Source organism: Lepidochelys kempii, chromosome 1, assembly GCF_965140265.1.
Source record: "Lepidochelys kempii isolate rLepKem1 chromosome 1, rLepKem1.hap2, whole genome shotgun sequence".
In the NCBI taxonomy this organism is placed as follows: Eukaryota; Metazoa; Chordata; order Testudines; family Cheloniidae; genus Lepidochelys; species Lepidochelys kempii.
This window is the reverse complement of record NC_133256.1, coordinates 52,108,425-52,128,187: the sequence shown is the minus strand read 5'-3', so window position 1 is coordinate 52,128,187 and position 19,763 is coordinate 52,108,425. Positions and strand designations below refer to the sequence as shown.

Here is a 19,763-nt window from a genome sequence, read left to right as displayed (position 1 = left end):
AGTGGATTTTAGGAAAAGAGCTTCTGAACATTTTCTGGGTTTAATTTTTCTCAAATCAAATGTTCGAGAGCCTGAGCCGTCCAAAGCTAACTTCTGCATCTGTGAGCCAGAAGCTCTGGAAGCTTCCTTGGTTCATAGATTTATAGATTTCCAAGGCCAGAAGGGACCATTGTGATTATCTAGTCTGACCTCCTGTATAACACAGGACAGAGAACTTCCCCAAAATAATTCCTAGAGCCAGGCAGGCTACACTTGTCTGAACATATCTCCCTGTGTCTATGGTATACAGGATTAGGTGCTCAAATACTATGATAATGAATGGGAAACTGATAAGTATGATTTTTTTTTATTAGGCTTTTCTGCGGTAGAGTCTATGAGGCCCCAGCACTCCATTCTCCTGGACTGGATCCATCCTTGTGGTGATCTCCCCTGTGATCTAACTGTTGTTTTAGTGTCTAGTGGTGACTTCTCCATCCCAAGATATCACCTCTATGAATTCCCAGAAGGTTCAATTTCTTTGGGCTCTCTTCTTTCATCTTCACCCTTTTTCCCTTTCTGTCATTTTCTCTCTATTTGTCTTTACATGAAAGATAGCTGGAGATATCCCTGGATATTTAAGTGATTCCTCCTTCTCAACCTTAACTTTGATCAAGTAAGCGTGTGGCTTTTATTTCAACAGTCAGCCAAATATCTCACGTGCAAAAGTGAATCTGCTGAATGAGCAGGAGGAGCACTGCCAAAAACAACCTTAACTCCAGATCTCCTGTTTACATCCACTAAGCGAGACTGTTTCCACTTGCATAAAACCAGAGCATCCAGGCTGTATGGGTCATGGGTCCAGAGCAGCTGGGGAGATGGAATCTACCACTACTGCAGCCTAGAACCAGGGTTCAGACCTGTGGTTCATCCCTTCCCTTCCCAACCTTTGAGAGCTGCCAAAGGAAATTTCACCTATTGTTTATAACTGTGCGGTCACACTTAAAACTCACCTCTCACTTTTCTCCCCACATTCTCTGATGTCCAAATCTCATACAAAGTTATTCAGGGAACACATTATGTACATCTCAAGAAGCAGACCATTGGCTCACCAAGTCTCGTGAACAGATAGTTGTGCCCCATGGTGCAAAGTCACAAGCATCTTCTCTGCTTAAGTAGCCCTGACTGGCCAGCTTTTATGGTTATGCACCCTCTGCATGCTCTCAAACCTGCTGCAGGCCATATAGAACAAAAAGTGGGCATGGCTTTTGTTGGTTTTCAGTTTCTGAAAATTTGTCTGTGATGGGGTGTTCATCCCCATGCTAGCCTAGAAGGGGGTGATGAGGCTGAGAAGTGGCCAATTAACCAGATAAGCCACAGCCGAGGTGGCCTGTGTAACCCCTGAATGATGATGGAACCCAGCTGAGAAGAACTGAAGTGGCTAGTATAAAGCCAGGAAGTTGGCAGCAGAAGGAGGCCACAGTGAGGGCTCTGGAGGAAAGGAAGGAAATATAGGGGCAGAGCTCAGGGAAATGGCAGTTTAGATGGTGCCGACATTGGCTGCTGATTAGAAGGACCCAGAGATGGAACCTCGAGTAGAGAGTGAGCCCAGGTTCCCCTACCAGCCACTGGGGAAGTGGCACAGTCCTGGCAGTGTGGGAGAAGACCACCACTTTTGGATGGACAGACTTTTATAACCCCCAGAAGGGAATAACACACAGTGACCTGGCTGAGGGCCAATACAATGAAGAGAGAGGACCCTGAGTCACAGAGAGAGAGAGAGGCAGCAGGATGCACGAATGAGTGACAGAAGGGGGTGTTGGACCTGGAAGGAACTCCTTCCCAGAACAGCCAGAAGGAGGCACCCCAGTGTTGACCGTGCCCAATACCCATGTAGAACATTTAAAAATCAGAATGCTCCAAGTATCAATTTTAAGAATCAACAAAAATAAATCTCCACCCTTGAATCCAAATAAACATGATACTCATTTCATCTGCTCCCGCTCCTAGTGAATGGCTCAGGAAAACAGATGGCTGTGCTACTTAGTATGATGCCCAGCATATTTGGGTTCTTTCAGACCAAGGAATCGGTAGTGAATTCCACAATCAAAGGCCCTGCACTGAAACCCACCACAACCAGCTGCCAAATATTAAAATCTGGAGGCTGTGAACTCAAGCCATTGGACATCTCTATCTTCATGGCAGTAGATTTGGATGGGGAAGGGGAGGTCTTTTAGGTATGCTGGACCCTAGCCATATAGGGTTTTAAAGAATGAGGCCAACAATTTGAATTGAAACCAGAAGTGAAGAAGAAACCAATGTAGTGTCTGGAGAAGTGATATATTTTTCCTATATGGTCAATATGTTTAGGCAGATAAATTCCCACATTCTGCATCTGCTATAGATTCCAAATGATCTTCAACTCTACCCATGTGTAGAGCAGACTGTAGTTATCCAATATGAAAATGAAAAAGGCATGGATGTCAATAGCAAGATCTACGTTGAAGAGAAATAGTCACTATTATCTGACCAAATGCAGATTTAAAGATTTGCCTTATCTTCCTTGCACCCATTTCTCTAGGTCAGGACAAAAACTAGAATGTTAATTGTCCTTGTCTGGGGAGAAAAATGTAAAGGCATTCCTTACTCAGCATGTATTTTATCTTTAGTAGACTAGAAAACTGGTGTCATATCTAAGAAGTGTACTGGACCACACAGAGAGCAAGAACTTAGTCCTAGGACAATTTCATCTTCTTCTATATTGCTATAGACTTCTGGCAACTCATTATGAAAACAGAAATGCTGTAAATACAGCTGCTGTTTGTTACTAAATATTTTCTTATTAAAACATTTCCTTTTTAAAAAGTGGGAAAGTCCCACTTACATTTTCCATCGGGGAACTGAATTAACAGCATTGGTAGTGTGTGCATTTTGGGGGATATTGTGTCTGATTCAAAACTCACGTATAGTAAATATGTATACAGAGAATTTCAGCAAGAATGTTTGTGCTGACAAATCCACAAGCTGTGGAAAGGGATTTCTAGGCAAACTGTTTCCTAGGCAAACTAAATCAGTGACAGAGTCCTGTCCTCTTCTGCAGGATGTGCTTGATCCTCACCCACCAGTGTCAAAACTCCCATTGACTTCAGATGTACAGGGTCTGGCCTTCCAACCATAGCATTGTAAATACAGCATACCAAACGAGTGCAAGCACCCTGTCATCTGTTCTCAGAGTGAGTTAAAATTCATGTGAGGACAGGTTAGCTAGACTAAAATGTGGTGTTCTGTGCGTATGTGGGAAATTCACCCCTCTGCAAAGTGCCAACACAAAGACTATGCACCATCTAAGAAAACTTCAGATTTTTTTCATCAAAAACCTCAACTGGAAAGTTTTCAGCTGCACTCAGACTCATTAAAAAGTCTAAATTTTCTATGGAACCCCCCTCCACCATTATCCAGTCAGATCTAGCGTGGACCCTGCATTGGCTGCTCAAATCCCGCCTCTTGCAAAGAAGAGTTGCACTACCTACATTGTATTCAGTCTGCCTATGTGCAAAGGCGTCTAGCCTTTGCAGATGCTCTCAAGAGCGTGTTTCCCCCGCCCCCCTACAACCTACCGTAGGCCACTGAATACTTGGTTACAGCTAAAAATATTATCTTTGGGTTCTCAGGTGGTGATATCCTTGCTTTTATCTCTAGCTATGTGGAGTTGCTTGTTCATAATATATCATTTCCTGGTAAATCCTCTTGTTAAACTTGACTGCTGACTACTGTGGCATCCTCTGTTCGAGAGGAATTAAAATATCTCATTTCCATTTTGTTTCGATGCAATTTTATTTAAACTAGGAGAGAGAATGTTGGATTTCATTTTGGATAATAATCCTTTAAGACAAGCTGTGCTGCAATCAGCCAACAATACCAGATTTTAAAAATGTTGTTTATACTGATATAATCAGCTTGTTTTTTACATTTAACTTATTTGTATAGAGTGGTTGAACCTGCAAAGTATTCACAGCTGTAAAATTTAGGCTAAAAAATTCTGCATGGAGCCTTCAAATACCAGCTAGTTACCATAGAGAGGGATAGTCTGACCTTGTGTAAAATCAGGGACTACCTATAGAAAAGAGCTGCTAACTTTCCCACCCTCCTAGAAAAAGAGATGCCCATCAAAAAGGCCAATCCAGTGTCCAAACTTCTATACTTTTTAATTTTAAAGCAATTTTTTTAGTAAGTGGACCCTACAGTGTTATAAAATAATTAAGGTTTATGACACTGATGTAAAGCATATGTTATATCCATTTTTAACTGATGGGGGGTCTTGTCAAGCCTCAGTTTCCCTAAAATCTCCCAATGCAAATCAGTGGGAGAGGAAGGAATAGAATCCATATTCTAATTTCTGTGCCCGAACTGCTAGTCACATTTTCTTTTATAGGGGAAATGAAGTCAAGCACAGCACAATTGTAATGCCATATTTTGGTCTCTCCACTTAAATAGAAATATTTTCATTCATGGTTGTTTAACTTAATCGTCTTAAATTGGAACATATTTGTTTATATACTGAGGCCAGATATACCAAATGCTTAGAGCTTGGAGATTATACAGTATGTTTATTGCTGCAATATCTTCATGTGTAACTAAACTTCTAATGTGTAACTCTTCTCTAAATTCTCCTGAAGGTCTGTTTTTTCCACAGCGCTTATAACATGCTTACTAAGTAAGAACTCAACTCTCTTCCGTATCTGAGTTCCATTAGGTACAGAAGACAGGTGGGGGAAGCTATCAGAAGCTGGTTGTGTCTCCTTGATTCTGTGCCTGTCAGACCCCAGTGTGAGTAAGAATAATCAAGGGATTGCTATAATTTAGGCTCCTCACAGATGGTCTGAAGGGCCAGCATAGGGAGTGGACCACTACCACAGCCCTGACATGCCCCCTCTCCTCCCTGGACATAGCCGCTACAACAGGGTGGGGGGCTGTCTGGCTGATGCAGGAACTGGTTCTGCTGTCTTTATACCAGTGAGGAGTTCTTTTCTACTAAGGGAATTCTCCATGGGCTAGTTACACATCCAGAATCCAGCCCCTTTACTGTTAGTGGTGGAAACAGGCCAGATCATAAGATAGAATCAGAACTGAAGTCTACCCAGTTACTCTGTCCATTTATCTAAAAAACCCAAGCCCAAACACATGATTTTATTATAAACAGACACTTCTTTCCCCCATCGTACTGTGCATTCACCACATTGAATAAACATGTATTCTTGTTGATATTATAGAATCATAGGACTGGCAGGGACCTCGAGAGGTCATCTAGTCCAATCCCCTGCACTCATGGCAGGACTAAGAATTATCTAAACCATTCTTGATGGGTGTTTGTCTAACCTGCTCTTAAAAATCTCCAATGATGGAGATTCCACCACCTCTCGAGGCAATTTATTCTGTTGCTTAACCACCCTGACAGTTAGGAAGTTTTTCCTAATGTCCAACCTAAACCTCCCTTGCTGCAATTTAAGCCCATTGCTTCTTGTCCTATCCTCAGAGGTTAAGAACAATTTTTCTCCCTCCTCCTTATAACAACTTTTTATGTCATTGAAAACTGTTATCATGTCCTCTGTCAGTCATCTCTTCTCCAGACTAAACAAATCCAAGGTTTTCAATCTTCCCTCACAGGTAATGTTTTCTAGACCTTTAATCATTTTTGTTGCCCTTGACCTTCCTCCCTTGCCCTTAATTAGTCTTGTCACCCACCACCTCGTCATTCTGTCAACTCCAAAAATAGTTCATAAGCTCCTTGGAGCAGTGAAGTTGTCATCTGTTTGTTTTGCAATGCGACAAAACTCAGAAAGGAACCAACCCATTTCACCTCCAAGAACATGGCTGGTCCAAGTTATCCTGTGTGGGGGTAATACATCCTCCTTAATGCACAGGAAGATGTGTCCACGGAACCCAATTAGATGGTGTATCTGCAAAGCAGCTGTCATACTCTGGAGTATTACCAAATGGATTATTAGTTTGTCACAGCTTTCGACTGAACCTATCAGAAAATCTTAATTATCCAGAAGCATTGCTGTGGAGCACTGCTTTCCCCTGGTGTTTATCACCCTGCTTCCATGCTATTCCTACTATCTAGGCACTACTGACTAAGGGCAAGGTGGATTGGGGTTGAATGAGAAATCAGGACTAAAAATCAAAATGCAATCTCCAACATGGCAAAAAATGGATGGTATTAAAAAAAAACAACCCACCACCACCAACCCCACACCAGTCAAAATAGCAGGCCCCTTCACTTCAAAACAGCCACATAAATGGTTTGTGGAAAAAGCTTACGACAACTGTGAGTTATATCACCAAATTAGAATAGGGCTGCTTATGTATTTATCACAGAGAATTCTTACTGACAGCTCCAAAATAGACATACTTGTATGGCTTGTTTTGCTTTTATTAACATAGCAGTTTGGTACACATTGTACAAGGAGAACTAAACATGTTCAAGTCTCTAGTTATCTTATTTCATTAGTGTTCCCTTGTTCTGTTTCTTATTTACTCAGAGCAAATGCAATATACTTACCTTAAACAAACCCTTTGCACCTAATGAAGGGGTATAATTAAAGGCTACAATAATCAATAAACACTTCATTGTAAGGAACCTTTATGAGCAACAAGGAATACACTACATTTTGCAGTATTTGGTAATAGAAGCCCTGATTTAGGAAAGTATTTTCAGTATATGCTTAACTGTAAGCATGTGTTGAAGCCAATGGGATTATTTCAGCACATGGTTAAAGTTAAGTACTTGCTTAAGTGCTTTCCTGAATAGGGATGCTTTTCTGAATCAGGGCCTAAGGATTGTAATTTGAAGTATGAGTGAAATATTACTCATGGTAACAGAGAAAAAACAACAGCATGGCACAACTTCATACATGGTGTTGATGAATCTCAGTTCATAGGTTTTATACATATAAGATAATTTTAAAGAAGTCCATTAGTGCATGTTGCTTTTTTCAGTCTAAATCCTTTTTTTGCATTCTTCCCAGGTGGCTTTCTAGGTCATAAACTTTTTTGGCATTTTCTTCTCAGTGTTTTACTGTTCATTGGATTAATTATTCGAAAGATACAGAGTTAAGGATTCCCAGCTGTGGTATATACACACATCATAAACATTCTAATGGTTTTCTTAGACTCTGTTTTTGATCCCAGTTTGGCCCATTTTCACCACTCAAGCACACAAAAGGCCATAAAGTTATCTTTTATGGCTACCTGTCAGTATAGGGGAAATCCTAAGGGGACGAGAGACAGTTCTACTCCCCATTAAATCCTCAGTGATCTCCAGCTTGTGGATTAACCTCTGGGGGTCAAAGACATCTTGAGATTCAGATTACAGCAGTCCTAAAGCTGCTGTAATTTATACCTGGTTGGCCCCAAAATCTGAGATCCAAAAAAAAAAGGTGGTATAAAACTACTTTTGTCCTCCCCCATCCCCAGATCCTGTGGCAAGTGCTGCTTGACCACACCCAAGAATTAAGTCAATATCTTTGATTCCATTCTTTATTATCCACAAAGTGCTCCCCACCCCAAGGTTTTATGTACAACAATTCTTCAATCAATTAATCATATTCATGTAAGCCTAACAACAGATTCTTATAGTGTTTGATCTTTAGATGAACTGCACATGGCCTCCATCATATAAAACTGCTGGAGGAAGCAGGGCACAATACTCTTATGGGGCTTGGGAGTCTTCATGAGAAATTTCAGAGTAACAGCCGTGTTAGTCTGTATTCGTAAAAAGAAAAGGAGTACTTGTGGCACCTTAGAGACTAACCAATTTATTTGAGCACAAGCTTTCGTGAGCTACAGCTCACTTCATCGAATGCATACTGTGGAAACTGCAGAAGACATTATATACACAGAGACCATGAAACAATACCTCCTGTGAGAAAACCTGGATTTGTGCTGGAAATGGCCCATCTTGATTTTCATACACATTGTAAGAGGAGTGGTCACTTTGGATAAGCTATTACCAGCAGGAGAGTGAGTTTGTGTGTGTGGTTTTTGGAGGAGGGGTGGGGGGTGAGAAAACCTGGATTTGTGCTGGAAATGGCCCAACTTGATTATCATACACATTGTAAGGAGAGTGATCACTTTAGATAAGCTATTACCAGCAGGAGAGTGGGATGGGAGGAGGTATTGTTTCATGGTCTCTGTGTATATAATGTCTTCTGCAGTTTCCACAGTATGCATCCGATGAAGTGAGCTGTAGCTCATGAAAGCTTATGCTCAAATAAATTGGTTAGTCTCTAAGGTGCCACAAATACTCCTTTTCTTTTCATGAGAAATCTGCTTCTGGTTTTAATGTTTTTGATGTGCCTGATATCACATTCAGACTCAGCACCTTTTCTTTGTCTGAGGATGAAGAGGTGACCAGTAAACTGTAAAGGTTTAACTTTGGGATGCAGACTGAAACAAGGATCATATACACAGAACATAGAATTGTTAGTTCAAGTAAAAGCCAACTGCAGTTTTTTCCAATAACATAGAAACGTATTTTTTATCAAGGTCCCATAACAGTAAATTATTTTCTTCACTGATCATTCTCTGGATAGGGAGAATTCACAGACATTCACTCAGTATGTTGTCACCTTTATTGTTTGACAGCTAATCTTTTTATCATTTATAATCTTCTTATTTTTATTGCTTTTCATTATAATTATTATTTTTTACTGATTTAGAAAAATGACATGATCCATGCTCCAAAGAGCTTGCAAACTGATTTTGACAGGCCGTAATGAGAAAATGTAACCAGACAAAAGGTTGGATCTGAAGAAAGAATGACAGGAGCAACTCCCATTTCTCCCATTAGTCTTCTTAGACTTTCTTAGTTTCAATTTTTGTCAGAAACAGCCTTTGATTCAAAGGCAAAAAGACCCTTCCTGTGGTAAATTAGCTTGCCCTAAACCCAGGGAGCAGGAGGAGCATATTTTGAGTTAACATATTAATATTTTACATTTTACCTTATGCACATCATTTCCCAAAACTTTTCATAAAATTAAAATACTTATTTTTTTAAAATAAACAAGTTCATAAATCAAATTGCATTTGAGGTATAAAAGTTGATTAAGAGAAGAAAGCTAAAAGCAATAGTAATTAAGCATGATTTAAAAGGAGGATTAACAGCTGTAGAACTGAGAAAGATTAGGAAGGTCTTTAAATAAAACACATCACATAGAAGGAAGCACAACAGGAAATAGACCATGCCCATGAGATTTCAGAGGGGCACTGAGAATACAGGTAGCATGCTGTTAAAGAGTGAAGAGCCTGGTTTGAAGTATAGCGGATAAAAAGATGAACTAGTACAGTGTAGATAGATCATGGGGAGTTTAAATGTTAAGAGAACCTTGAACTCAATCTTGCATTTGGCTAGAAGGCAGTGGAGTGAATAACACATATGAGGAACATTTGGTTTTTAGTGTAGACAAGAACTTGAGCTGCTGAACTACCTTTCCAATGAAACTGATATTTTTAATTAATATAGATATTTTCATAGTGTTCAGCTCTATGCCAATCAAATGGCGATTCTAGATGCACGAACTAGTATATACCCTTTTGCAATCCAATGCTGCAAAGATTTATGCATGTACTTTATAACTTCATTCACTGTGTGTGATATCTTAGCCAATATCTTGCAGTCAATGGGAATTTTGCCATTTGGAGGATATCAGTATGTTAATGATACTTTGTATTGCACACAATATCCTCTGGAAGGAGAAGACAAAAGCAAAGCAGAATGATCTGCTGTGAGTCTTGGAAGTCGGGTAAGGACAACTAGGAACAAAGATAGAAAGGCTTCAAATAGGGATCACTGATGAGAAATATGCTAAGTTTCAACAAACTAATGCAGTCATGCAAAAGAGAACATTTCTTTTTCAAATAAAATTGAAAAACATACTTCAATTTCAGGCTAGGAGTAGTAATTCACAGAATCACAGGGCTGGAAGGGACCTCAGGAGGTCATCTAGTCCAACCCCCTGCTCAAAGCAGGACCAATCCCCAATTTTTGCTCCAGATCCCTAAATGGTCCCCTCAAGGATTGAACTCACAACTTTGGGTTTAGCAGGCCAATGCTCAAACCACTGAGCTATCCTTCCCACCAAATTCTTACTGCTATGTATTTTAAAGTGCTGCATAATTGTTGTTGTTATTTACTCCATGAGGTAAGCATTGCTATCCCAATTTACAGTTTGGGAATTTGATAGCTTAAACAAATTGTTCCATGCAGGGTGTGTCTACACAACAACAAAACCCTGTAGCAGCAAGTCTCAGAGCCTGGGTTAACTCACTGGAGCTGGCACTATGGAGTTAAAAATAGCGGCATAGACTTTCCTGCCTGGGCTGGAGGCCGGGCTGTGAGACCCTCCCTGCTTGCTGGGTCTCAGAGCCTGGGCTCCAGCCCAAGCAGGAACAGCTACATTGCTATTTTTAGCTCCGCAGCGCAAGCCCCAGTCACTTGACCTGGGCTCTGAGCCTCACTGCTGCAGAGTTTTCTTGCAGTGTGGACATACCCTTAGTGACCCAGTGGGAGAGCTGGGATTAGAATTTAGAAGATGACCGTTGGTATCAATAGGGTGAAATCCTCACCGCACTGAAGTCAATGGAATTTTTGCCATTGACTTTATGAGAGTCAAGATTTCAGCCCTAGAGTTCAGTCCTCGAGGCCACACTGCTTCTCAAGAAAGGCATGCTATTTTTGATCAGTCAGGGAAAGACATTACTCATTTGACTGCAGATGGATACATTCATTTTGGAAAAGTAAAGGTTTTTCTCCTGGAAATGTTGAATCAATTAATTGTCATGCTCTCTGTTTAATAACTCTGAGTTGGATTCCCTTTCTTCTTGAACCAACTTGGGAATTGTTCCCAGGAGAAAGTTAACACGAATGGGAATGTAACTGGTTATGCGTCATTCAATCTTAGACAAGAAAGGAAGATTTATCAGATCTCTGCTATTTTGTTTACGGGAGCCTATTTCAATGCTGGGAGCATAACTCTCATTCTTCCATTTCAAATGTACGTCAAACAGTTCTGTTCCTCAGCATGAAAATCTTTGAATCATTGAGTTCTGGAAATGCTTGCTAATACTGGTAATCAATTGTTAGATGGGGTGGGATCTGAGTTACTACAGAGAATTATATCCTGGGTATCTGGCTGGTGAATCTTGCCCACATGCTCAGGGTTCAGCTGATTGCCATATTTGGGGTCGGGAAGGAATTTTCCTCCAGGGCAGATTGGAAGAGGCCCTGGGGGTTTTTCGCCTTCCTCTGTAGCATGGGGCACGGGTCACCTGCTGGAGGATTCTCTGCACTTTGGAGTCTTTAAACCATGATTTGAGGACTTCAATAGCTCAGACATAGGTGAGAGGTTTATTGCAGGAGTGGGTGGGTGACATTCTATGGCCTGCATTGTGCAGGAGGTCAGATTAAATGATCATAATGGTCCCTTCTGACCTTAATATCTATGAATCTGTAATGCCAAAAAATGTATTAAAGTTCTGCTTGCTACATTCCATGATAATCTGGTATTAGAACAACAGATCCAATGTGTCAATTTTAAAAAGGAATTTTGCTATTTACTTGAGCCTTCAATGTTTCAGTCTGTTGATGCCAACTCTCCATCCACCTGAGCTTGTCACGCTGAGATTGGTGAAGAGATGTCTCCATCAGTCCTACAGTATGCTTTCAGTATGACAGTGTTACAGAATTCAGTATGACAGAATTTAATCGAGCAGGAATCCACTGAGCCATTTCGCCCATGTAAGAATGTGTAGAGTTAGACTAGACAGTGATCCATTCAGAAAGCAGGATTGTTTCCCATTCTTTACAGTGTGATTAAAGAAGTCACAATTTTAACATCTCTCTCCCCTTCCTTAAACCATTAATTCAGTGTTTGTGCTTCACTTCAGGAATCAAAGAAGAGTAAACCCCGAGCCAGTCTCAGGATTTATGAGTAGGCCAGTAAGATGAGCCATTGTTTCATCTCTTTTCCCTTCCCATTTATCAATCTAGAAATGCATACTATTATTTGTACCGAGGTAGTGTCCAGGAGTCCCAGTCATGGACACACAACCTGCTATGCTAGGCGCTGTACAAACACAGAACATGAAGACAGTCCCTCCCATAAACAGCATGTGACCACCTCCATCACTTTAGTATCTGAGCACTTGACAGTCATGAATGGATTTTATCAGTGCAATAACCTGGGTGGTTTTAGCCTCAGTATTACAGATGGGCAACTGAGGCAGACTGTAGATTAAGGCCCAGATTTTTAATGGTATTAAGGCATAGCTCTGCACAGCACTGGAATGCCTAACTGATTTAGGAGCCAAAGTCATTGAAACTCAATTGGACTTAGATTCCATAGTGCCTAAATCATTTTTGAAAATGGGACTTTGGCTCCTAAATCAGTTAGCTGTTTCAACTCCTAAATATCCTTCAAATATGGGCCTGTGACTTGGCCAAGGCTGTATAGAAAATCTTTGGCTGAGGCAGGAATTGAATTCAGGCCACTTGAATCCCACTTCAGTGCCCTAGCCACCAAGTCATCCTTTCTACCTCTTAGGTCCATCCTCTTCCTCTCCTTTTAACCATCGTGATCTCTCCCACCCACTGGTTGCTTTTTGTTGTCTTCCCCTTTCATTCTGGGTATGCTCCTCTTATTCCTCTCCTATCTCATAGGGAAACTGCCCTATTTCCTCTTCCTCACCACCTCACCCACAATGTTCCAGCAGCTAACAGCAAAACAAGCTCTTCCATTGCCCCTTCTTCCCCTCCCATATGGCCAAAGGTCTAACTGGCAATGAAATGAAGGAGCTAATTCAGTTGGAGGTAAATGGCTGATATCTGGGAGGGAGCTTGAAATATCCCTAGGGAAAGCAGGGAAAGCTTAGGCAGCATCCAAAGGCCATACATTGTTCAGGGTGCCCCCAAAAGTTCAGAAAAGCTGTGATCACAAGCTTCAGGCTTAGGGTTGGCTGGAAAACAAGAACTCCACTCATGAAAAATGTTATTTATTTTCATTAACTAGACATTTTGAAAAAATGTTGTGGGGGAGGGGGAAAAAAAGAGAAAAAGTGAGACCCCCTCCCCTCCACACAACCAGTAGAGCCAATAGCTTGAACCTGTATGTCCCAGATTCCTTGTGAGTGCTCTAAGCACAAGACTATTGATTATACTGATGGGGCTCTCTCTCACTGGTTTTCACAAGCAATTTCCTCTTGAAACTGAGAAAGTTTGATTTCATTTAACTGGAATTTTCCAGCAAAAAAATTGTCAGAAAATTCCCAGCCAGCTCCAGTCAGTAGTTCCTAAGATCAACTTTGAGTGGGTACAAGGGAATAATCAGTGAATTTTAGGAAAAATAACTATGATGCTTTTTCCATCCTAACAATTACCTTCCATTCTGAAGGTTTATTTTTGTAATGAAAAGGGCTGGAGACCTACTTAAAAAAAAATTAGTCCATAGGCTAACTGGCTATCCAGAACTGTGAACCCACATCTGCAGGCTTTCATGGGCAGCTAAATCTCGAGTCAACCCACTCATTGTGTAAAATATGCTATGTCCTAGTACTGTTGTGTGATTTGAAAGTAATATAGGCATGAGACACTTGAATTGTCTCTGCATTTTACATTGTATGGAGTGCTGCCATGTCCTTTTCTCAGATCCTTTAATGCAGCCGTTCTCAAACTTCATTGCACCATGACCCCTTTCTGACAACAAAAATTACTACACGACCCCAGGAGGGGGGACCAAAGACCGAGCCCACCCAAGCTCTGCTGCCCAAGCCCCACCACCTTGGGTGGGGGGAGGGGCAAAGCTGAAGCCCAAGGGCTTCTGCCCTGGGCGGGGGGCATGTAACCTTAGTCCTGGTCATTGGGGCTTAGGCTTGAGCCCTGGGCAGTGGGGCTTGGGGTTCAGACTTGCTGGGGCCCAGGGCCAACACCAGCCTTGGCGACCCCATTAAAATGGGGATGTGACCCACTTTGGGGTCCCTACTCTCAGTTTGAGAACCCCTGCTAATGCAAAGCTTGTTCTCGTTGACATGTGTTTTGAGCTGGGTGATCAAACATGCACCTGACTATATGAATGCCTGACGTATTGTTGTTACTGACATGTATCAGACTATTTGATAGCTCTACAACAGAGACCAGGGGAAATGACACATTTAGAAATCATGCATAACTCTTCCAGAAACAAATTCATGCATCTACACAGTAATCTTACTCTGTTGTGAATATTCTTTATAAATAGTTCTATTTATATAAAATGTTGGTGAAAGTAAAAGTGAAATGGCAAAACACACTAGCATATAGAACCTATGAGGTCCTTCATACCTCTATCCTGGGTGATCAGTGGTGAATAGTCCTTATTGTCTTCATGGTCAATCAAGTGGTTCAATTTGTAACCCACCATTACAAGCCAATATGGATGTATTTCCTCCTTTCTTTTAAGCCTTGAAGCATCACTCTCATTCATACAACACATGAAGGAAATGAATCCTATAGAACTGAACAGTGTAATAATGAGTCAGCAGCAGCAAGGGCATGAAAAGCGAGACACAGTGACCAGATTTCGTTTGTTTGTTTTTTTTTTTGTTCAGACTGATTGCACTGGACATCTGACTGCTTGCACTGCTTACACATGTAACAGCCATTTGCCCTCTGAGCTGTATCTCAAAATCAAAGTGCTGTGGAACATGCATTGCGTTTTCTGTACCAAAACTGCTGTGAAAGGAGAGAATATTTTTATACTCTAATTTTAGGATCAATGCAGAAGGACCTTGCTGACATGGCTTTTCTTCATACATATTGTAGGAAGTCTGTCTGTGGAGAATGACACAACGGCCAAGATTTTCAAAAGTGATTTTGCATGCCTCTGTTTTTAGATGCTCATCTTGAGACACTTTTAAAGGTCCTGATCTTCATTAAGTGCTGGGCACTAGTCCTCTCCAAATCAGACCTTTAAGATGTCTCATTTTGGCCAACCAAAAACTGAGCTATCCAATATCACTAGTTGTTTTTAAAAATCTTGGCCTATCTGTCCACCATAGACCTCTTACTCTGTGACTTTATACTTTGAGAGTTTCCTCTTTGGGGAAATGAATTTGCTTGAAAAGAATTTCACTGCTCCACCATGTGAAATCATTTCTATTGTGACAGTGGCCAAAGACTCCAGTGAGGGCTATATTGTATGAGGCACTGTATAAACAAAACAACCCCAGTATAGGTCCTGTCCCAATGGCTCACAATGTAAGATCATAAATATTATCACTCCTTGAATTAGATATTAGTGGTTCCACAAGGTCTTTTACATATTCACCCCAGTGCAAGGGATCTCATTCCTGTTTACCTGATTGCCTTTTTTTTCCTTTCTGATTTCATTATAAAAATATTTCTCTCACAAACCTAACAAGAAGCATGTATCCTAATAATGACTATTAATAATAATTTGTAATATAGTAGTGCTTAGAGACCCAATCAAGGATTAGGGCCCCATAGTGAGAGGTGCTATACAGATAAGTAACAAGAAGATATCCAAGGTGTTGATTAGTCATTGAAGTTCAAGAAACAAATACATATTACCACTTTGAGTCAGACAATCATAAAAGGGACATACAGCTGAAAAGGCATTGTCACTGAAAAATTGTTCTCCAATATGTGAGAGTTAGCTTATGGGTCAGACAATTCCATCTATGACCTGCATATTACCCTGAGAATCAAGAGTGAGTCAGAGGAAAGTAGCATTCAGAAGAAGAGAGAAACCCTATCATTCTGCACCCTAGATACAATTCTCTGCTCTGCCAGCGCAGCTAGAAGCATAGCTAATGAAGGAACAAACCTCAGAGATAGACACTGCTATTGGAAAATACATTCCACAGCTTGGCATCTGGGTCTTGCAGCTGCCAAGTGCAGTCTGTTTATAGTCATCATAAATGTTAACTCTATTGCTACAAGAGAGTAAAGAGGAAGACAGGAAGAAGCAGCAGGAGCCGTAGGAACAGTGAAGATGGTTCAAATTCAGAATTCTCATAATGGAGTACTTATAGCAAGGCAGACAGGGTGGCACTTCGTTCTAATAGTCCTTTATGAGGTGTACCTGATAGCAGCTCTTTCAAAGACGTTTATAAACGGACATACAGCATGAATTGCAATTGAGTGCAGTGGAGCTATACATTTCACTCACATGAATATAAAAAGAATGAATACTTAAAAGAATGGTCATGATGTGCTTTTATCATGGTGTTCTGTACAATAGGAAACGAGATACTAGGTGACAGTATACATCAAAAGCGTTACTGAAGCTTGCTTCCAAATCAGAGTCTGTATCTAAACTCATATCCGCAAACTATTCAATAAGCAATGTTGGCTGTGGATGTTTCCATGTTCTATCCGTTCAGGTAGAATAAATAGTATTTCAACTTTGTTTAAATGTAAAGGAGTACATGAAATGATAAAATAAATGTCACACCTCTACCTACCACTTTAGTTTTTAGAAATGGTATTGTACTGCATGTCATTTATTAAAGTGCTAAAGACTGTGAATGACTAATATTAAGGAGATGACCTTTTAAATAAAAATGGTCTAGATTCCTCAGTCTAGCACACATTGAAATACTTAGAAGAATAGAAAATAGTGTTGTTAATTGAAAACAAAAATACATAAACATTTATTTAAATGTAATTCCACCACAATGTGCTCATGCAATTTATTGTTAGCATAGTGAGTCTGCAGAATTGCTTGTTTGCTAGTGCAGGCTAAAACACTTAAAGAAAAATAATTCGTTAGAAAAAAAGTGATTGGCCCTGCATTTGAGAGCACTTGGTTAGTTGCAGGGAGTAGGGACATTTTGTGTAGAGCTGCCTTTTAAGAACAAGAGTTGTTATATAAAACACAGAGCATTCTTTCTTACATCAACAGGTACTGCAGCCTCCAACAACTCTGCAAAACATAATTCTCCTTGGACATTTTAATTTAACATAACCTTTAGAAGTTGCTACAAATGCTTTGTGCAGCTCTTTCACTTGGACTGTAATCATGAAAAGCTGTGGTCATGGGGCAGGGGAGGGGAAAGTCACCATATTAATTTTCAAAAACCTATTTTGTTTATTGATCTTGAAGTACTGCAGTATGTGCAAATACAATGAATTATGCATATGTCTACATTAGCTCGTGAATTTATTCACTCAGGAATGAAGTATTGTCTTGTAAAATGAGACACCCATCCTATTCTTCCTTAAGTACAGTGGGTGGGCTTCCCACATGTGTTAGTATTCAAATAAAACTGAGTGACTGTTTTAAATCTTTAGCACTTTAATTAGCACTGGCCTTTGATGGGCAAGCAGTGGAAAATGTCAGATTCTGTGTACTCCCGCATTTAAAAATATATTGTCCCCAAACCCTTTCCAATTAAAGGTAAGGGGGGAAATCTGGTCTCCACTCTCATAAACAATGGAATATTTTTTATCATTAAATATATGCTGTGACAGAGTGCTGGGAACCAACACCTATTCAGTTCCGGGAGCGTGCAGGCACAAGCCCTCCCACATCTGAGTGTGAGAAGAGGAGCTACTGAACCCAGGGCCCAAGCAAATTCGAGGGACAACTAATGACAAATAGGATCAGGAGTGAGGGTCACAGGGTCATAAGCAGGTAACCTGAGGGGGACACTGAGCAGAGAACCCTGGACAGAACCCACTGCTCCTCAAAGGTGTCTGTGGAGCCAGCGGATGTGGCCCTGAGGAACTCTGCCTGGATGCATGAGAGAAGGGAAAGGTGGAAATAGGACCCAAAGTTGCAGAGCCCCTCCCTGACCAGCATCCTCCTCCTGGTAGGATAGATAGCCACCTTGCCCAGCGCCAGGAGGAGGTTGACGAAGAAGTCTCATGACTTCGTGGAGCCACGGATGGGTTGGAAACCAGCAGCTGAGTTGGCACTCTGGTCACTTAAACACCAATTAATTTCTGCTAGGGAAATTTTGGCCCTTAATTAATGGATTAGAATAGGCTGGAGGGAAGGACTAATGAGCAAATTGGCCTATTAATACAGAAGATAAGAAGGCATGGGAAGAAAGTGTATGTGGGTGTGTTCTGAGGAGAGAATGAGGAAAAACTAGGTACTATGTTGTATGGCTCAGCAACGTGGTAGGAAGAGCAAATGTAAATAAACTGCACTGGGATGTTTGTCAACTGAAGGCCTCTACATCTGTAGACAGAGTGGAAGACAAGACTAGCCTGTCACATGTGGCTATATGGGCATCTTCCTATCTAGTTATATTTCAAGATCTGATTGTGGCATAGAAGCAAGAGCATGGTGAGTGGGTATTCTCCAGAAATTCTCCTGTGTGTAATGACACTAGGGTATTTTGCTGCTGATTTCCTTTGTCTGACAGGCCTCCAGTATACCATCAATAGCAGTTTCTGCTTCAGATATAAGCTGCTTCCATTGTTCCTACTGTAATACTCAAGTGGACAGACATGTATGTACTGTTAGCATCTAGTAAGTGGTCTATGATATGAGAGGGGAAAGCTACATCATAAAATCAAATGCAAAAATTCCATAAGCAAAACATAGTTGAAATAGTACATTTTCTCTCCTTATTCAGTCTGGAACTGAACCTGTTCCTACTGAAGTCAGTAACAGAATAGGTGAAATTCTGGCTCTGCTGAAGTCAGCAGCAAACTCCCATTGATGGCAATATGGCCAGAATTTCAGCCAGTGACTTTGTGCAAAATCAAGTTCTTAGTTATAAAATAATCATAGAAGCTAAAGATGGAAAATATTTATTTTTACCAGATCATCACTCCATCCCCTGGCTCATGTGGGATTTTCCCTGCAGTATGCTTTGGCAAATGTTTTGGATGGTCTATTTTTAAAATATACTAACGTGATGGGGATTCCACCTTTCCTTTTGGAAACTATTCCATGGTCAAATATATCTGTTAGTCCCCCCCCCCGCCCAAGATAATAGATTAAAATTTCTTTTGTCCAGGTTCATCCATATTTTCATATTTATATCTACTGGGACCAGCATATTTTTCCCCCTATCCTTGATATCTAAACTTTTCAGCTACATGCAGGTAGTTCCTTCCTTAGCTGTCATGTAGCCAAGTGAGACATATTTAGGGCCCAATCTAACTCCCATGAAATCAATGGTGCTCTTTCTATTGCCTATAATAGGAGTTAGCTATTTTAATCTGGCTTCAGAAGACCATTTCTATTTATGAGTAGAACTGGGTGAATAATACAAACATTTTCCCACTAACATTTGTTCAATTTTAGGTATGAATTAGCTTTTGGCACATGAGCAACCCACTGGAGCTTGCTTTCCATGCATATTTGTGGCTGAGTTTTACTAGCATGAATTCTCAGAGAGCAAATTTAAAACCAGCTTTCCATAGGCATTCCTTACACATTCACCCATAAGAACATAAGAATGGCCATACTGGGTCAGACCAAAGGTCCATCTAGCCCAGTAGCCTGTCTTCTGACAGTGGCCAATGCCAGGTGCTGTAGAGGGAATGAACAGAACAGGTAATCGTCAAGTGATCCATCCCCTGTCGCCAATTCCCAGCTTCTGTCAAACAGGCTAGGGCCACCACAGCCCATCCTGGCCAATGGCCATTGATAGACCTATCCTCCATGAACTTATCTAGTTCTTTTTTTTAATCCTGTTATAGTCTTGGCCTTCACCCAATCAGGGAATAGGAAGAATGCCATGCAACGAATCATAACTGAGCAGTATTACTT

The 19,763-nt window shown here is 40.8% G+C and overlaps 1 protein-coding gene across 1 annotated transcript in view; it reads left to right on the top strand.

Moving 5' to 3' along the window:
* TRPC4 (transient receptor potential cation channel subfamily C member 4) overlaps window positions 1-19,763 on the top strand; it is a 210,054-nt gene that overhangs the window by 9,967 nt on the left and 180,324 nt on the right. The window lies entirely within an intron of this gene.